The 18,761-nt window shown below is 38.5% G+C and overlaps 1 protein-coding gene across 7 annotated transcripts in view; it reads right to left on the reverse strand.

Annotated features, from left to right (window-relative positions):
* Positions 1-18,761, reverse strand: part of SPIDR (scaffold protein involved in DNA repair) — a 609,776-nt gene that overhangs the window by 542,223 nt on the left and 48,792 nt on the right. The window lies entirely within an intron of this gene.

An 18,761-nucleotide genomic window follows, 5' to 3' on the forward strand; every position in this document is an offset into this window, starting at 1 on the left:
ATTAAATACGAACTTCTTCCTGTTTGTATTTATTTTCTGGGTTGTTCAGGGAGAGAGATTGTTCCCCTTCCTGGAGAGCATTTGGAGGAGCACATATGCCCTCTCCAGTGACAAAGGGACAGCTAGTGAGCCACTGAGTAGAACCCCGAATGGGGTCAGAGGGGCATGCAGATGGCAGAAAAACGTTTAACTTTATGGTGGGAGCCACAAAATACTTACTCTGTGTGCCCGATGATCAGCAGCTTTTCTAGGACTGAAAGTGCAGAGCCCAGAGATTTTAACCCACTGAGCCACCCAGGTGCCCCGAGCCCAGAGATTTTAATGATCGCAGGTAACCTGGTGGCCACATTTTGCTATCTGCCACACTAGATTCAAGCATCTGCGATGGCTTCCCTGGGACAAAGAAGAGTAGTGGACTGAGTGGAGTGCAGATGAGTGATAACTTGGCTCCGGATTCTCATTGGGCATCACAATAAACTCCAGTCTCTGGAGGTATACTGTGCAATGGCTTTTAGGGGACTGGATGGTGCTGGACAAGGCTCCCAACCATGGGGAATGGGAGTGGGCACACATAATACCTGGCCCTTTAAAACTTGGAATTTTGAATCCCAGCCACTGGCCAGAGGTAAAAAACAGGAGATCTGTGGCTCTGGGCATGCCAAGAACCTGGACACAAATAGGTTAGGGCAGGGAACTGATGAGGGCCTGGGTCATAGGAGATTGCTCAAGAGGGCCTCCCGAGCAGTGGTTGTCAGGAGTTCTGCTCCACAGGGACAGAAGGGTGATGTGACACCATATTCTACTTCTTCCAACACCCCTCCCTCATCTCACCCACCAGCACAGAGCACAGATTATAGAGAGAAACAGAACTCCTCCAGTGAAGGTTTGAGTCCCCTACACTAACCTCCCACCCCAAGTGATAGGAGTGTCCTTTTTTTTTTTTTTAAATTAATATACAATGTATTCTTAGTCCAAGGAGTACAGGTCTGTGAATCATCAGATTTACACACTTCACAGCACTCACCATAGCACATACAATGTCCATAACCCGACCACCCTCTCCCTACCCTCCTCCCCCACAGCAACCCTCAGTTTGTTTTGACAGGAGCAACTTTATGATGGCAAGTCAGCTTGTGAACCAGCAAAGCAGACCTCTCCCTCAGAAAACCAACACAAATCCCTACATTTATAAAGAAAGCTTTGAAACATCAGTTTCCAGATTAACTTCACAAACAAATCAAAAGCACAGCTACTTAAAGAACAAACACTCCCGACTACAAGCAAGGAGGAATTCTACAGAGGAAGGACCAGTGGGAAAGAGCAGAAAAAACACAACAGCACAGAATACACAGCATATAGCAGAATACATCCTAAAGATATTGTTGTGATTCTTGATATTATTATTGCTGTTTTTGCTCTTCTTTCTTTTTCTTTCTTTTTTCTTTCTCCTCCATTACTCCTTTCTTTTCTGGACTAAGCGACTAGAAAGAGAAATTCACAGCATAAGAAAAAACTAGAGGTAGTATGCTCTGCACAGATTGATTCAATATGGATAAAAGTAAGATGTTAAAACTAGAATTCAAAACAACGATCATAAAGATAATACCTGGGTTTGAAAAAAACATAAAGGCACTAGAGAATCCCTTATTGCACAAATACAAGAACTAAAATCTAATCAAACAGAAATTAAAAATGCTATTACTGAGGTAGCAAAAAATGGAGGCTCTAACTGCTGGGGTTATCAAAGCAGAAGAGAGAGTGATATAGAAGACAAAACGATGAAATGTAAGGAAGCTGAGAAAAAGAGCAAAGTAACTACTGGATCATGAGGGGAAACCTTGAGAAATCAATCATACCATAAATTATAATAATATTTAAATAATGGGGTCCCATAAAATGAGGAAAGAGGATGGGGCAGAAATTTATTTGAACAAATTAGAGTTGATAAATTCCCTAATCCAGAGAAGGAAACATGCATTCATGTCCAGGAGGCACAAAGAACACCCCTCAAAATCAAAAATACCTCAACACACTAACATATCATAGTGAAACTTACAAATTTCAGAGATACAGAGAAAATCCTAAAAGCAACTAGAGTGAAGAGGTCCTTACCCTCCAAGATTAGACACATAAGGCTGATAGGGGATCTGTCCACAACGACATGGCAAACCAGAAAGGACTGGCATGATATATTCAGGGTACTAAATAAGAAAAATATGCAGCCACAAATACTTTATCCAGCAAGGATGTCATTCAAAATAGAAAGATAAAAAGCACCCAGTACAATCAGAAGCTAAAAGAATATGTGATCATTAACTCAGCCCTGCAAGAAATATTAAAGGGGATCCAACTGAGCAAAAAGGAATCCCAAAAGGTAACAAAGACCAGGAAGGAACAGAGACAATCTACAGAACCAGGGACTTAACAGGTAATAAAATGGCATTACAGTCATATCTTCCAATAATTACTCTGACTGTAAATAGACTGAATGCTCCAATGAAAAGACACAGGGTATCAGAATGGGAAAAAACACAAGACCAATCAATAGCTATCTACAAGAGACTCATTTTAGACCCTAAGACACCCAGATTGAAAGTAAGGGGGTAGAGAACCATTTATCATGCTAATGGACATCAAAAGAAAGCTGCAGTAGCAATTCTTATATCAGACAAACTAGATTTTAAACCAAAGAATGTAAAAAGAGATGAAGGACACTATATCATGAAAAAACAGTCTATCCAACAAGAAAATCTAACAACTATAAATATTTCTTGCCCTAACTTGGGATCAGTCAATTATATAAACCAATTAATAACAAAATTAAAAAACACACTGACAATAATACAAAAAGAGTTGGGAACTTTAACAGCCCACTCACAGCAAGGCACAGATCATCTAAGCACAAGATCAACAAGGAAACAAGGGCTTTGCAGGACACACATGGCCAGATGGACTTTACAAATATATTCAAAGCATTTCACCCTAAAGTAACAGAGTACACATTCTTCTCAAGTGCACACAGAACATTCTCCATAATAGATCACTTACTAGGTCACAAATCAGGTCTCAACTGGTAACAAAAGACTGGGATTATTCCCTGCATGTTCTTAGACCACAATGTTTTAAAACCTGAAGTCAATGACAACAGAAAATTTGGAAGGAACACAAATACTTGGAGCTCAAAAAGCATCCTACTAAAGAATGAACGGGTCAAAGACGAAATTAAAGAATTTTTTAAAAATTTCAAGGAAACAAATGAAAATGAAAACATAACAGTTCAGATCCTTAGGGATGCAGCAAATGCAGTCCTAAGGGGGAAATACATACCAACACAGGTTTTTCCCAAGATATAAAGAAAAGTCTCAAATATAATACACAACCTAACCTTACACATAAACAAGCTGTAAAAGAACAGCAACTAAAGCTTAAACCCAGTAGGGGAAGTGAAATAATAAAGATTAGAGCAAAAATCAGTGAAATAGGAACCAAAAGAACAGTAGAACAGAACAGCAAAACTAGGAGCTAGTACACTGAAAGAATTAATAAGATGGAAAATACCCTAGCCAGATGTATTAAAAATAAAAGAAAAAGGACCCAAAGAGATGAATGAAAGAGGAGCTGTAACAACCAGCACAAAAGAAACACAAACAATTTTAAGAACATACTATAAGCAGCTATATGCCAACAAATTAGGCAATCTGGAAGAAATGGATGCATCCCTAGAAACATATAAACTACCAAAACTGAACCAGGAAGAAATACAAAATCTGAACGGATCCATAAGCAGCAAGGAAATTTAAACAGTAATCAAAAAACTCCCAGCAAACAGGAGTCCAGGACCAGATGACTTCTCAGGGGATTTTTACTAAACATTTAAAGAAGAATTATTACCTATTCTTCAGCGATTTCAAAAAAAAAAAAGAAAAAGAAGGAAAGAAAGGAAGGGGGAAAAAAAAAAAAGGAAAACTTCCAAACTCAATCTCTTGAGACCAGCATTACCTGGATCCCAAAATCAAAGACCACACCAAAAAGGAGAATTACAGACCAATATCCCTAATGAACAAGAATGCCAAAATTCTCACCAATATACTAGCCAATATGATCCAACAGTCCATTAAAAGGATTACTGGGGTGCTTGGGTGGCTCAGTCAGTTAAACGTCTGCTATTGGCTCAGGACATAATCTCAGGGTCCTGGGATGGAGTCCCACATTGGGCTCTTTGCTTCTCCCTCTCATTTGCCCTCTATGCATGCGTGTGTGCGCTCTCTCTCTCTCAGGTTAATTTAAAAAAGCCTTTAAAAAAAAGGATTATTTACCGTGACCAAGTGGGATTTATACTAAGCTCCAAGTGGGATTCAACATTTGCAAATCAATCAATCAACGTGATACATCACATTAATAAATAAAAGGATAAGAACTATATGATCCTCTCAATTGATGCAGAAAAAGCATCTGATAAAATATAGCTATCCACAGTGCAGGGATAGAAGGAACATATTTCAATATCATAAGAGCCATTTATAAAAAACCTACAGCAAATATCATTCTCAATGGGGAAAAACTGAGAACATCTCCTCTAAGGTCAGGAACATGAATGAGAGGGATGTCCACTTTCACCACTGTTGCTCAACATAGTACTAGAAGCCCTAGCCTCAGCAATCAGACAACAAAAAGAAATAAAAGGCATCCAAACTGGCAAAGAAGTCAAACTCTCACTCTTCACAGATGACATAATACTTTAGTGGAAAACTCCAAAGACTCCACCTAAAAATTGCTAGAACCCATACAGGAATTCAGCAAAGTGGTTGGATAGAAAATCAATGCACAGAAATCACTTGCATTTCTATACACTAGCAAGGAGACAAAAGAAAGAGAAATTAAGGAATCAATCCCATTTATAATTGCACCAAAAACCATAAGATACTTAGGAATAAACTTAACCAAAGAGGCAAAGGATCTATACTCCAGAAACTAATGAACACTTATGAGAAAAATTGAAGAAGACAAAAGAAAGAGAAAAACATTCCATGCTCATGGATTGGAAGAACAAATATTGTTAAAATGTCTTTACTACCAAATCCAATCTACACATTCAATGCAATACCTATCAAAATACCATCAATTTTATTCGTGGTGCTGGAACAACCTAAAATTTGTACAACAAGAAGACACCCCAGATAGCCAGAGGAGTGTTCAAAAAGAAAACCAAAGCTGAGAGTATCACAATGCCAGACTTGATGATTACAAAGCTGTAATCATCAAGACAGTATGGTACTGGCACAAAAACAGACCCAAAGATAAAACAGACAACACAGAAATGAATCCTCAACTCTGTGATCAACTAACTTTTAACAAAGCAGGAAAGAATATCCAATGGAAAAAAAGACAGTCTCTTTAACAAATGGTGTTAGGAAACTGGAGAGCAACATGCAGAAGAATGAAAATGAACCATTTTCTAATAGCACTCCCCCCAAAAGTAAATTCAAAATGGATGAATGACCAATGACCACTAACCATGCAAGACAAAATCCTAGGGAAGAATACAGGCAGCAACCTCTTTGTCTTTAGCCACAGCAACTTGCTGGACATACCTCCAAAGGCAAAGGAAACAAAAGCAAAAATGAACAATTTGGATTTCATCAGGATAAAAAGCTTTTCCACAGCAAAGAAAACAGTCAACAAAACTGAAAGGCAATCTGGGATGCCTAGGTGGCTCTGTTGTTAAAAGTCTCCCTTCAGCTCGGGTCATGATCCCAAAGTCCTGGAATTGAGTCCCACATCGGGCTCCTTTGCAGGGAGGCTGCTTCTCCCTCTGCCTGCCCCTCCCCCTGCCTGTGTGCTCATGTGCGCTCACTTGCTCTCTCTCAAAAATAAATAATAGAATCTTAACCCCCTCCCCCCCCCCAAAAAAAAAAAAAAAACTAAAAGAACTAAAAGGCAACCTATGGAATGGGAGAAGGTATTTGCAAACGCCTTATCAGATAAAGAGTTAGTATCCAAGATCTATAAAGAACTTATGAAACTCTACACCCAAAAAAACAAACAATCCAGTCAGGAAATGGGCAGAAAACATGAACAGACATTTCTCTAAAGAAGACAACCTAATGGCCAACAGACACATGAAAAAGTACTCCATGTCACTCAGCAACAGGGAACTACAAATCAAGACCACAAGATTCCACCTCACATCAGCCAGAATGGCTAAAATTAACAAGTCAGGAAATAGCAAATGTTGGTGAGGATACAGAGAAAGGGGAACCCTCATACAATAATGGTGGGAATGCAAGCTGGTACAGCCATTCTGGAAAAGAGCATGGAGGTTCCTCAAAAAGTTAAAATTAGAGCTACCCTAGGACCCAGTAATTGCACTACTGGGTATCTACCCAAAGGATGCAAATGTAATGATCTGAAGGGGCACCTGCACCCCAATGTTTGTAGCAGCAATGTTCATAATAGCCAAAGTATGGAAAAAAACTAAATGTCCATTGACAGATGAATTGATAAAGAAGATGTGGGGTGTGTATGGGGGGGGTGTGTGATAGAACGTTATTCAGCCATGAAAAGGAATGAAATCTTACCATTTACATCAACGTGGATGGAACTAGAGAGTATTATGCTAAGTGAAATAACTCAGAGAAAGACAATTATATGATTTCACTCATATGGAATGTAAGAAACAAAACAGAATACCATAGTGTAAGGGAGGAAAAAAATAAATTAAGGCAAAATCAGGAGACAGCCCATAAAAGACGCTTACTTAGAGGAAACAAACTGAAGGTTGCTAGAAGGAAGGTAGGTTGGGCAATGGGGTCACTAGGTGATGGGCAAAAGAAGGGCACATGACATAATAAGCACTGGGTTATATGCACCTGATTATAACTGAGCTCTACTTCTGAAACTAAGGATACACTATATATTCATTATTGAACTTAAATTTTAAAAAAAGATTAATTGATAAAATACAGTAGTAGTAACAGACTGTAACACACCATTCACACCAATGGACAGATGTTTTGAACAGAGAAATCAACGAAGAAACAATGGCTTTGAATGACACTCTGGACCAGATGGACTTAACATATACTTGGAACATTCCAACCTGAAATAGCAGAATACATAATCTTTTCAAGTGCTCAGGGAACATTCTCCAAAACAGTTCACATATTAGGTCACAGAAGAGGTCTCAAGAATATGAAAAAACTGAACTCATACCATGCATCTTTCTGACCACAACACGACAAAACTAGAAATCAACCAAAAGAAAAAATTTGGAAAGACCACAAACACATAGAGGTTGAAGAATATACTACTGAACAATGGATGGGTCAAACAGGAAATCAGAAAAGAAATAAAATACATGAAAACAAATGAAAATGAAAACACTACAGTCCAAAACCTTTGGGATGAGGTTAAGATGGACCTCACTGGTATAGTATATTGTAGTATATAGTATATAGTAATTGGTATAGTATATCAATAGAGGCATATCACAGGAAGCAAGAAAATTTTCAAATACACTAACTAACCCTATACCTAGTGGAGCTCAGAAAGGAACAACACAGCCTTAAGCCAGTAGAAGGAAAGTAATAATGAAGGGTAGAGCATAAATAAATGGTATAGAAACAAACAAAAACAATAACAACATAACAGAACAAATCAATGAAAAACAGGAGCACATCCTTTGGAAAACAGCAATGAAATTGATAAACTCCTCACAATACTTATTAAAAATAAAAAAGAGAAAGGATCCAAATAAATCACAAGTGAAAGAGAAGAATTAACAACCAACAGCACATATATGCAAACAATTAGAAGAAAAACTGTATGCCCACAAATTGGACAACTTGGAAGAAATAGATATATTCCCAGAAACATATGAACTACCAAAACTAAAAGAGGAAGAAATAGAAAACATAGACAGATAACCAGGAAACAAATAGGGTCAATAATCGAAAATTCCCCAAAAAGCAAAAGTACACAGCCAGACTGCTTCAGAGGAAAACTCCACCAAACATTTAAAGAAGAGTTAATACCTATTCTTCTCAAACTACTCAAAAAAAAAAAAAAGAAGGAAAACTTCCAAATTCATTCTATGAGGTCAGCATTAACCTGATACCAGAACAAGATAAAGACACCATTAAAAAAGAGAACCACAGCCCAATATCTTTAATGAACATAGATACAAAAAAAATTTTTTTTTAAAGATTTTATTTATTTATTTGACAGAGAGAGATCACAAGTAGGCAGAGAGGCAGGCAGAGAGAGAGAGAGAGAGGAGGAAGCAGGCTCCCCGCTGAGCAGAGAGCCCGATGCGGGACTCGATCCCAGGACCCTGAGATCATGACCTGAGCCGAAGGCAGCGGCTTAACCCACTGAGCCACCCAGGCGCCCCAAGATACAAAAAACTTAAACAAATTACTAGCAAACCTAATCCAACAATGTATTAAAAACAAAACAAAAATCCACAATCACCACTATCAAAAGGAATTTATTCCCAGATTGCAAATGTGGGTCAATATTTAAAAATCAATTAATGTGATAAACACATTAATAAAAGGAAGGACAAGAACCATATGTTCATTTCAACAGATGCTGAAAAGACATTTGTCAAAGTATACATCCATACATGACAAAAACCCTCAACAACGTAGGTTTAGAGGGAACATAAGTCAACATGAGAAAGCCACCTATGAAAAACCCATAGTGGACACCGTCTCCCATAGGGAAAAACAGAAATTTTCCCCTAAGGTCAGGAACAAGGACAAAGATATCCACTCTCACCACTCTTATTCAATATTGTACTGGAAGTCATAGCCACAGCAATCAGATGACAAAAAGAAATAAAAGGCATCTAAATTGGGAAGAAAGAACTCAAACTTTCACTATTTGCAGATGACATGATACTCTATATAGAAAATCCAAAAGACTCCACCAAAAAAATTGCTAGAACTGATTTACAAATTCAGTAAAGTCAAAGGATACAAAATCAACATACAGGAATCTGTTGCATTTCTATACACCAGTAAAGAAGCAGAAGAAATGGAAATTAAGGAATCAATTCCATTTACAATTGTACCAAAACCAGAATCTTACCAAGAAACAAATCTAATCAAAAAGGTAAAAAACCTGTACTCTGAAAACTATAAAACACTGATGAAAGAAATTGAAGATAACAAATTAAAGATAACATAATGAAATGGAAAAGCATTCCATGCTCATAGATAGTAAGTACAAATGTTATTAAAATGTCCATATTGGGACGCCTGGGTGGCTCAGTTGGTTAGGCAGCTGCCTTCGGCTCAGGTCATGATCCCAGCGTCCTGGGATCGAGTCCCACATCGGGCTCCTTGGGAGCCTGCTTCTCCCTCTGCCTCTGCCTGCCATTCTGTCTGCCTGTGCTTGCTCTCCCCCCCGCCCTCTCTGATAAATAAATAAAATCTTAAAAAAAAAAAAAAGTTTAAAATGTCCATATTACCCAGTTCAATGTAATCCCTATCAAAATACAAACAGCATTTATACAGAGCTAGAACAACAATTCCAAAACTTGAATGAAACCACAAAAGACCCTAAATAGCCAAAGCAATCTTGAAAAAGAAAAAGCAAACCTGGAGCCATCACAATTCCGGCTTCAAGTTATATTACAAAGCTGTAGTAATCCAAACAGTATGCTACGGGCAGAAAAACAGACACACAGAGCAACAGAATTAAAACCCCTCAGCTATTGATCTTTAACAAAGCAGGAAAGAATAGTCAATGGGGAAAAGACAGTCTCTTTACAAATGGTGTTGGGAAAACTGAACACCCAACATGCAAAAGAATGAAACTGGACCACTTCCTACATCATACACAAAAATAAACTCAAAATGGAGTTTATTTAAAGTCCTAGAAGAAAATATAGGCTATAACCTCTTTGACATAGGCAACAGCAATTTTTCTCCTAGATACATCTCCTAAGGCAAGAAAAACAAAAGAGGGGCGCCTGGGTGGCTCAGTGGGTTAAAGCCTCTGCCTTCGGCTCAGGTCATGATCCCAGGGTCCTGGGATCGAGCCCCGCATCGGGCTCTCTGCTCAGCAGGGAGCCTGCTTCCTCCTCTCTCTCTGCCTGCCTCTCTGCCTACTTGTGATCTCTGTCTGTCAAATAAATAAATAAAATCTTAAAAAAAAAAAAGAGAAACAAAAGAAAAAGCTTCTGCACAAAAAACAATCAACAAAACTAAAAGGCAACCTACAGAATGGAAGAAAATATCTGTAACTGATATATCTGATGAAGGGTTAGTATCTAAAACATGTAAGTACTTCTAAAACAACATGCAAAACACAAATAATCCAGTTAAGAAATGCACAGAAGACATGAATACATTTTTTTGGAAGAAGACAGAGAGACGGGTAACAGACACACGATAATATGCTCAACATCTCTTATCATCAGGGAAATGCAAATGAAAGCTACAATAAGAGATCACCTAACACCTGTCAGTATGGCTACAATCAACAACACAAACAAAAGGCATTTGGTAAGGATGCAGAGAAAGGAGAACCCTCTTAAACGGTTGCTGGGAATGCAAACTGGCATAGCCCATCTGAAAAACTGTATGGAGGTTCTTCAGAAAGTTAAAATTGTGCTAATCTACAATCCAGCAATTGCACTACTGGATATCTACCCCAAAGATAAAAATGTAGTGATCCAAAGGGGTACCTTCACCCCAATGCTTATAGCAGCATATCAACAATAGTCAAACTGTGAAAAGAGCCCAAATATTCATTGACTGATGAATGATAAAGATGGGTATACACACACAAACACACACACACATACACACACAAATACAATGGAATATTGGTATCTTAAAGAAAAAAAAACTCACCATTTGCAACAATACGGTTGGAGCTAGAAGAATATTATGCAAATCAAAGTAGGGGTAAGTCAGAGATAGGCAAATACTGTATTATTTCATTCACTTGTGAAATTTAAGAAACAAATGAGTAAAGAGGCAAAAGCTGGGAGGGAAGGGTAAACAAAGAAAAAGACTCCTAACTTTAAAGAACTTGAGGCACATGCAAGATGGCAGAGGAGTAGGAGATCTAAAATTTTGTCTGATTCCAGGAATTAAGCTAGTTATCAAACCATTCTGATCATCTACAAACTCAATAGGAGATCTAAGAGAAGAACAGCAGCAATTCTATGAACAGAAAATTGACCACATTCTGGAAGATAGGATGTGCAGAGAAGTGAAACTGAGGCAATAAATATATGAGAAGATAGACCTGGGTGGGGGTGGGGGTGGGGACTGGCTATCAGCAAGTGAGAAAGCAGTGGAGCACAAAATTAGAACTTTTAGAGGTCTGCTCCACAGAGGGACCTCACTCCAGTGGCTAAGCGGTGGGTGGAATCCTCACTGGGACAGCAGTGTGGTCAGAGAAAGACTGCGGGTGCCTGAGCATGGCAGAGCTCCCAAGTATCAGAGCATCATAGCGGGGAAGCTGGCTGCAAAATTGGAGCCAAGGAGGGGGTTCTCAGCCCCGAGTTAAGGTTTGCAATAAACCATGATCCAAGGCAAAGTCCCTCTTAGAGGAGGGACCCCACAAGTGTCAGATCCAAGGAGACCACAAGGAGGTACAGCACAGGAGCACACTGCAGGAATATGCTAGGTTTAGAGACTACAATCGGGGCCATGTGCCAGAGATAGAAATACCAGGGCACAGGCTGGGTGAGTTTGGAGTGCAACCAGGACCAGGGAGACAGGAGTGACTGACTGCTTAACTCTGAAGGCTCAATGAAATTGCGGGGCCCTGAGTTCTCAGCTCCTCTGGGGCTGGAGATTGGGAGGTTGCCATTTTCATTCTCACCCTCCAAAGCAGTACAAAACTCTTGCAAGGAACAAAAGCTACTGAGAACAAACCTGAGAAGATTAAATAGCCTAGCCTCTGGCAAGTGGTTAATTCCGCCACAAAGGCATTTGAGAATCACTGCAACAGGCCCCTCCCCAGAAGATCAGCAAGAACAGCCAGCCAAGAACATGTTTACTTATCAATGAGAACTGCAAAACACCAGTGCTAGGGGAATAGAGCACATAGAATTCACGGCTTCCTCCCCATGATTCCTTAGCCTTTCAAAATTAAATTTTGAAAATTTTTATTATTTTTTCTATTTTTTGAAAATTTTTATTATTTTTTCTATTTTTTAAAAATTTTCCTCATTCTTATATTAACCACTTTATCAATACCCTCTTTAAAATCTTTTAACTTACATTGTTGGAATCATACTCTATCCCTTCATTGTATTTTTTTTTTCAGGTTTAACTATGTCATTTTTATTAACATACACAGTGTAATTTTGGTTGTTTGTTGAACAAATTATTATCTAGATAATTTCGCATGATATTGAGAAGGTAAATAAGAGAGATAAAGATGAAAATAACCTTTTTAAAAATTTTTTTCATTTATTTTCAGAATAACAGTATTCATTCTTTTTTAACCACACCCAGTGCTCTATGCAATTGGTGCCCTCTCCAATACCCACCACCTGGTTCCCCCAACCTCTCACCCGCTGCCCCTTCAAAACCCTTAGATTGGTTTTCAGAGTCCATAGTCTCTCATGGTTCACCTCCCCTTCCAATTTCCTTCAACTCCCTTCTCCTCTCTAACTCCTCTTGTCCTCCATGCTATTTGTTATGCTCCACGAATAAGTGAAACTATATGATAATTGACTCTCCCTGCTTGACTTATTTCACTCAGCATAATCTCTTCCAGTCCGGTCCATGTTGCTACAAAAGTTGCGTATTCATCCTTTCTGATGGAGGCATAATACTCCATAGTGTATATGGACCACATTTTCCTTATCCATTCATCCGTTGAAGGGCATCTTGGTTCTTTCCACAGTTTGGCGACCGTAGCCATTGCTGCTATAAACATTGGGGTAGAGATGGCCCTTCTTTTCACTACATCTGTATCTTTGGGGTAAATACCCAGGAGTGCAATTGCAAGGTCATAGGGAAGCTCTATTTTTAATTTCTTGAGGAATCTCCACACTGTTCTCCAAAGTGGCTGCACCAACTTGCATTCCCAGCAACAGTGGAAAAGGGTTCCCCTTTCTCCACATCCCCTCCAACACATGTTGTTTCCTGTCTTGCTAATTTTGGCCATTCTAACTGGTGTAAGGTGATATCGCAATGTGGCTTTAATTTGAATCTCCCTGATGGCTAGTGATGATGAACATTTTTTCATGTGTCTGATAGCCATTTGTATGTCTTGATTGGAGAAGTGTCTGTTCATATCTTCTGCCATTTTTTTTTATATGATTGTCTCTTTTGTGTGTGTTGAGTTTGAGGAGTTCAACCTTTTGTCTGTACTGTCATTTGCAAATATCTTCTCTCATTCCGTCGGTTGCCTCTTTGTTTTGCTGACTGTTCCTTTGCTGTGCAGAAGCTTTTGATTTTCATGAAGTCCCAAAATTTCATTTTGCTTTTGTTTACTTTGCCTTTGGAGACATATCTTGAAAGAAGTTGCTGTGGCTTTGGGTATTGAAGAGGCCTATATTCTCATCTAGAATTCGGATGGATCCCTGTCACATGTTGAGGTCTTTTACCCATTTTGAGTTTATCTTTGTGTATGGTGTAAGAGAATGGTTGAGTTTCATTCTTCTACATATAGCTGTCCAGTTTTCCCGGCACCATTTATTGAAGAGACTGTCTTTTTTCCACTGTATATTTTTTCCTGTTTTGTTGAAGATTATTTGACCACAGAGTTGACGGTCCATATCTGGGCTCTCTACTCTGTTCCACTGGTCTATGTGTCTGTTTTTATGCCAGTACCATGCTGTCTTGGTGATCACAGCTTTGAAGGAAAGCTTGAAATCAGGTAACATGATGCCCTCGATTTTATTTTTATTTTTCAACATTTCCTTAGTGTGCTCTAGGCAGTATAGACATTTTAACAATGTTTATTCTTCCAATCCAAGAGCATAGAATGGTCTTCCATCTTTTTGTGTCTTCTTCAATTTCTTTCATGAGTGTTCTGTAGTTCCTCGAGTACAAATCCTTTACCTCTTTGGTTAGGTTTATTCCCAGATATCTTATGGTTCTTGGTGCTATAGTAAATGGAATCGATTCTCTACTTTCCCTTTCTGTCCAGTCCATGAGTAGCCTCTTAGTTTTGCTGTGTACTTTGCTGTGCAAAGCCTTTTATATTGATGAAGTCCCAAAAGTTCATTTTTGCTTCTGTTTCCCTTGTCTTTAGCAATATGTCTTGAAAGAAGTTGCTGTAACCGATGTCAAAGAGGTTACTGCCTGTGTTCTCCTCTAGGATTCTGATACATTCCCGCCTCACACTGAGCTCTTTCATTCATTTTTGCATTTATCTTTGTTTATAATGTCCATAATAGCCAAACTGTGGAAGGAATCAAGATGTCCTTTAGTGGGTGAATGGATAAAGAAGATGTGGTTCATATACACAATGAAATATTGCTCAACCATCAGAAAGGATGAGTATCTACCACTTGCACTGGCACAGATGGAACTAAGTGAAGTAAGTTAAACAGAGAAAGATAAATATATGGCTTCACTCATATGTGGAACATAAGGAATAGTGTGGAGGACCATAGGGGAAGGGAGGGAAAACTAAATGGGAAGAAATCACAGAGGGAGACAAACCATGAGAGACTCTGGACTCCAGGAAATAAACTGAGGGTTGGGAGGGGAAGAGGTGGGTCGATGAGGTAACTGAGTGATGGGTATTAAGGAGGACATGTGTTGTGATGACCAGTGAGCGTCATATGCAACTAATGAATTGCTGAACATTACATAAGAAATTAACAATGTACTGTATGTTGGCTAACTGAATGTGTTCTCTATTCTGTTTCATTTATCTATGTGTCTGTTATGTGTCAATACCATACTGTCTTGATAATCACAGCATTGTATATAACTTGAAGTCAGGCATCGTGATTCTCCCAGGTTTAGTTTTCTTTCTCAACATTCCCCTGGTAATTTGGGGTCTTTTCTGGTTCCATATAAATTTTAGGATTGTTTTTCCCAGTTCAGTGAGAAATGTCAATGGTATTTGGAAAGGGATTGCTTCAAAGGTGTATATTTCCCTGGGCAGCATAGACATTTTAACGATGTCTATTCTTCCAATCCATGAGCATGGAATGTTCTCTTTACTTCTTCCTCAGTTTCTTTCTTAAGTGTTACATAGTTTCTACAGTATAAATCGTTCACCTCTTTGGTAAGGTTTATTCATCACCAAATGCATCTTATGATTTTTGGTACTATTATAAATGGAATAAATTCCCTAATTCTTTTTTCATTTACATTATTAGTATATAGAAATGCAACTGATTTCTGTGCATTGATTTTTTTTACACTGTCACTTTGATGATTTGCTGTATGAGTTCTAGTAATCTGGGGGTGGAGTCTTTCGGGATTCTACATAAAGTATCATGTCATCTGGAAGGAGAAGGAATTTGACTTAATGCCGATTTGAATGCCTTTTGTTTCTTTCTGTTGTCTGACTGATGATGATTGTCTGATGTATAATACCATGTGGAACAACAGTGGTGACAGTGGGCATCCCTATCATATTCCTGACCTTAAGGGAAAAGATCTCAGTTTCTCCCCACTGAGAATGATATTTACTTTAGGCTTTTCATAGATGGCTTTTATGATGTCAAGGTACGTTCCCTCTACCCCTATATTTTGAAGAGTTTTAATTAGGAAAAGATGCTCTTCTGTCAAATGCTTTCTCCACATCAACTGAGAAGACCATAGGGTTCTTGTCTCCTCTTTTGTTAATGTGCTTTAACACACTGATTAATTTGCAAATGTTGAAGCACCCTTGTATCCCAGGAATAAATCCCACCCTTGAAGCACCCTTGTATCCCAGGAATAAATCCCATCCATCCTTTTAATGTACTGTTGGACCCTATTGGCTAGGATCTTGGTGAATATCTTGGCATCCATGTTCATCAGGGATATTGGTCCATTATTCTCCTTTCTGATGGGGGCTTTGTCTGGTTTTGGGATCAGGGTAATGCTGGCCTCATAGAACGAGTTTGGAAGTTTTCCTTCTATTTCTATTTTTTGAAACTACTTCAGTAAAATAGGTATTATTTCTTCTATAATGTTTGGTAGTATTCCCCTGTGAAGCCCGAGAGGCCCTGGACTCTCATTTTTTGGCAGGTTTTTGATTACCACTTCAATTTCCTTACTGGATTTTAGTCTACACAGATTATCTATTTCTTCCTGTTTCAGTCTTGGTAGTCTGTAAGTTTCCAGGAATGTGTCCATTTCTTCTAGATTGTTTAATTTGTTGGCATATAGTTGGCATATAATAATTTCTAATAATTGTTTCCATTTCCTTGGTATTAGTCATGACCTCTCCCCTTTCATTCATGATTTTATTAATTTGGGTCCTTTCCTTTTTCTTTTGGACAAGTCTGGTCAGTGGTTTATCAATCTTATTCTTTCAAAGAAACAGCTTCTAATTTTTTTATCTATTCTACTGTTTTTCTGGTTTCTATTTCATTGATTTCTGCCCTAACCTTTATTATTTCTCTTCCCCTGCTTGGTTTAGCTTGCTGCTTTGCTTTGCTCTTCTTTCTCTGGGTCCTTTAGATGTAAGTAAGGTGTGTATTTAGGATTTTTCTACTTTTTTGAGAGAGGCTATGTATCGCCCTCTTAGGACCACCTCTGCAGTATCCCATAGGTTTTGGACCAATGTTTTCATTCTCTGTAGAGTCCATGAGTTGTTCAAATTTATCTTTAATTTCCTATTTGACCCAATCACGCCTTAGCAGGATATTCTTTAAATTCCAAGTCTTTGATTTCCTTCCAAATTTCTTCTTGTGGTTGGGTTCCAGTTTCAGAGCACTCTGATCAGAAAATATGCCAGGATAATCTCAATCTTTTGGTATCAGCTGAATCCTGATTTGTGACCAAGTATGTGGTCTATTCCAGAGAAAGTTTCATGTCAGAATAAGTACTGTTGTTTTAAGATGGAATGTTCTGTATGTATCTACAAAGTCCATCTGGTCCAATGTTTCATTCAAAGCTCGTTTCTTCATTGATCTTCTGCTTAGATAATCTGTCTATTGTTTTAGAGTGGAACATTCCCACTATTAATGTATTACTATGTTTTTTTTTTTTTAATTTTGGGTATTATGTGGTTTAAATAATTTACTGCTCCCATACAGGGGGCATAGATATTTACATTTGTTAGATCTTCTTGTTGCATAGACCTTTTAAATATGATACAGTGTCCCTCTGCATCTCTTACAACAGTCTTGGGATTAAAATCTAATTTGTCTGATATGAGAATTGTTACCTCAGCTTTCTTTTGAGGTCTGTTGGTATGGCAAATTGTTCTCCATCCCCTTGCTTTCGACTTGGAGTTGTCTTTATGTTCAAAATTAGTCTCTTGTAGACAGCATACAGATAGGTCCTGCTTTTTTATCTAATCTGAAAACCTGTGTCTTTTCACAGGAGTGTTCAGCCCATTTACATTCAGGGCAACTATTAAAAGATATGAATTTAGTGCCATTGTATTGCCTGTAAGATCCTGTTTCTGTAGATTTTCTGTTTCTCTTTGGTCTACGTGACTCTTGGGGTCTCTCTTCACTTACAGAATCCCCCTTAATATTTCTCATAGGGCTGGCTTGGTGGTCACATATTAGTTTATGCCTACCCTGAAAGTTCTTAATCTCTCCATCCAAATTGAATGACAGCCTTGCTGGATGAAGTATTCCTGGCTGCATGTTCTTTTCATTTTGTACCCTGAATATGTCTTGCCAGCCCTTCTGGCTTGCCAGGTTTCTGTGGACAGATCTGATGTTATTCTGATGTTCCTTCCTCCATATATAAGAAACCTCCTGGCTACTCTCAGGATAGTTTCTGTGGCTGTAAAATTTGCAAGCTTCACTATTATATGTCAGGGTGTTCATCCATTTTTATTGATTTTGGGAGGGTTCCGCTGTCTCATGGACTGGAATGCTTGTTTCCTTCCCCAGATTAGGGCAGTTCTCAGCTACAACTTGCTCAAATATACTTTCTAGCCCTGTCTCTCTCTGTACCCCTCGGGGAACCCAATAATTCTGACATCGGAACTTTTCATGGCAACATTAATCTCTCCAATTCTTTTTCATGTGCTATTAACAGGCTATCTATGTTTCCCTCAACCGTTTTCCTTTCCATCCACTTATCTTCTAGATCACTGATTCTCCCTTCTGCCTCATTTACCCTGGATATCAGTTTAGACTGTAGCTCATTCATAGTATTTTTTTAGTTTGGCCTGATTAGATCTCATTTCTGCTCTTATAGATTCTATATTGTCACTAATGCTGTTTCAAGCTTAGCTAATGACTTTACGATTGCTATCCTGAAGTCTATTTCTGACATCTTGCTTATATCCATATCTATTAGTCCTGTGGCAGGAGACACTGTCTCTGTTTCTTCTCTTTGTTGAGAGTTCCTCCTCCTAGTCATTCTGTCTAGGTATGGTTGACTGAATGAACAGAGTCCAAAATATCAACCATGACCCAAGCAAGATGAATCCTAGCAAAATCTGGAGTGGTCAGAAGCCAACACCAAAAAACAAAGCCAAAAAGCTATACAAGAAAAAAATTTTTACATTTTTAAAAAGGGGGGTAGGGGAAAAGGGACTATAATCTCTCAGTGTGGACAAACTAGGGTGTCCCAATTGTTCCTGGGTTTAATTTGATCTGTGTGTGAGAGGACAGATCCGAAATTACAAGGAAAGTAAAACTTACA

Source organism: Mustela lutreola, chromosome 3 (assembly GCF_030435805.1).
Source record: "Mustela lutreola isolate mMusLut2 chromosome 3, mMusLut2.pri, whole genome shotgun sequence".
In the NCBI taxonomy this organism is placed as follows: Eukaryota; Metazoa; Chordata; class Mammalia; order Carnivora; family Mustelidae; genus Mustela; species Mustela lutreola.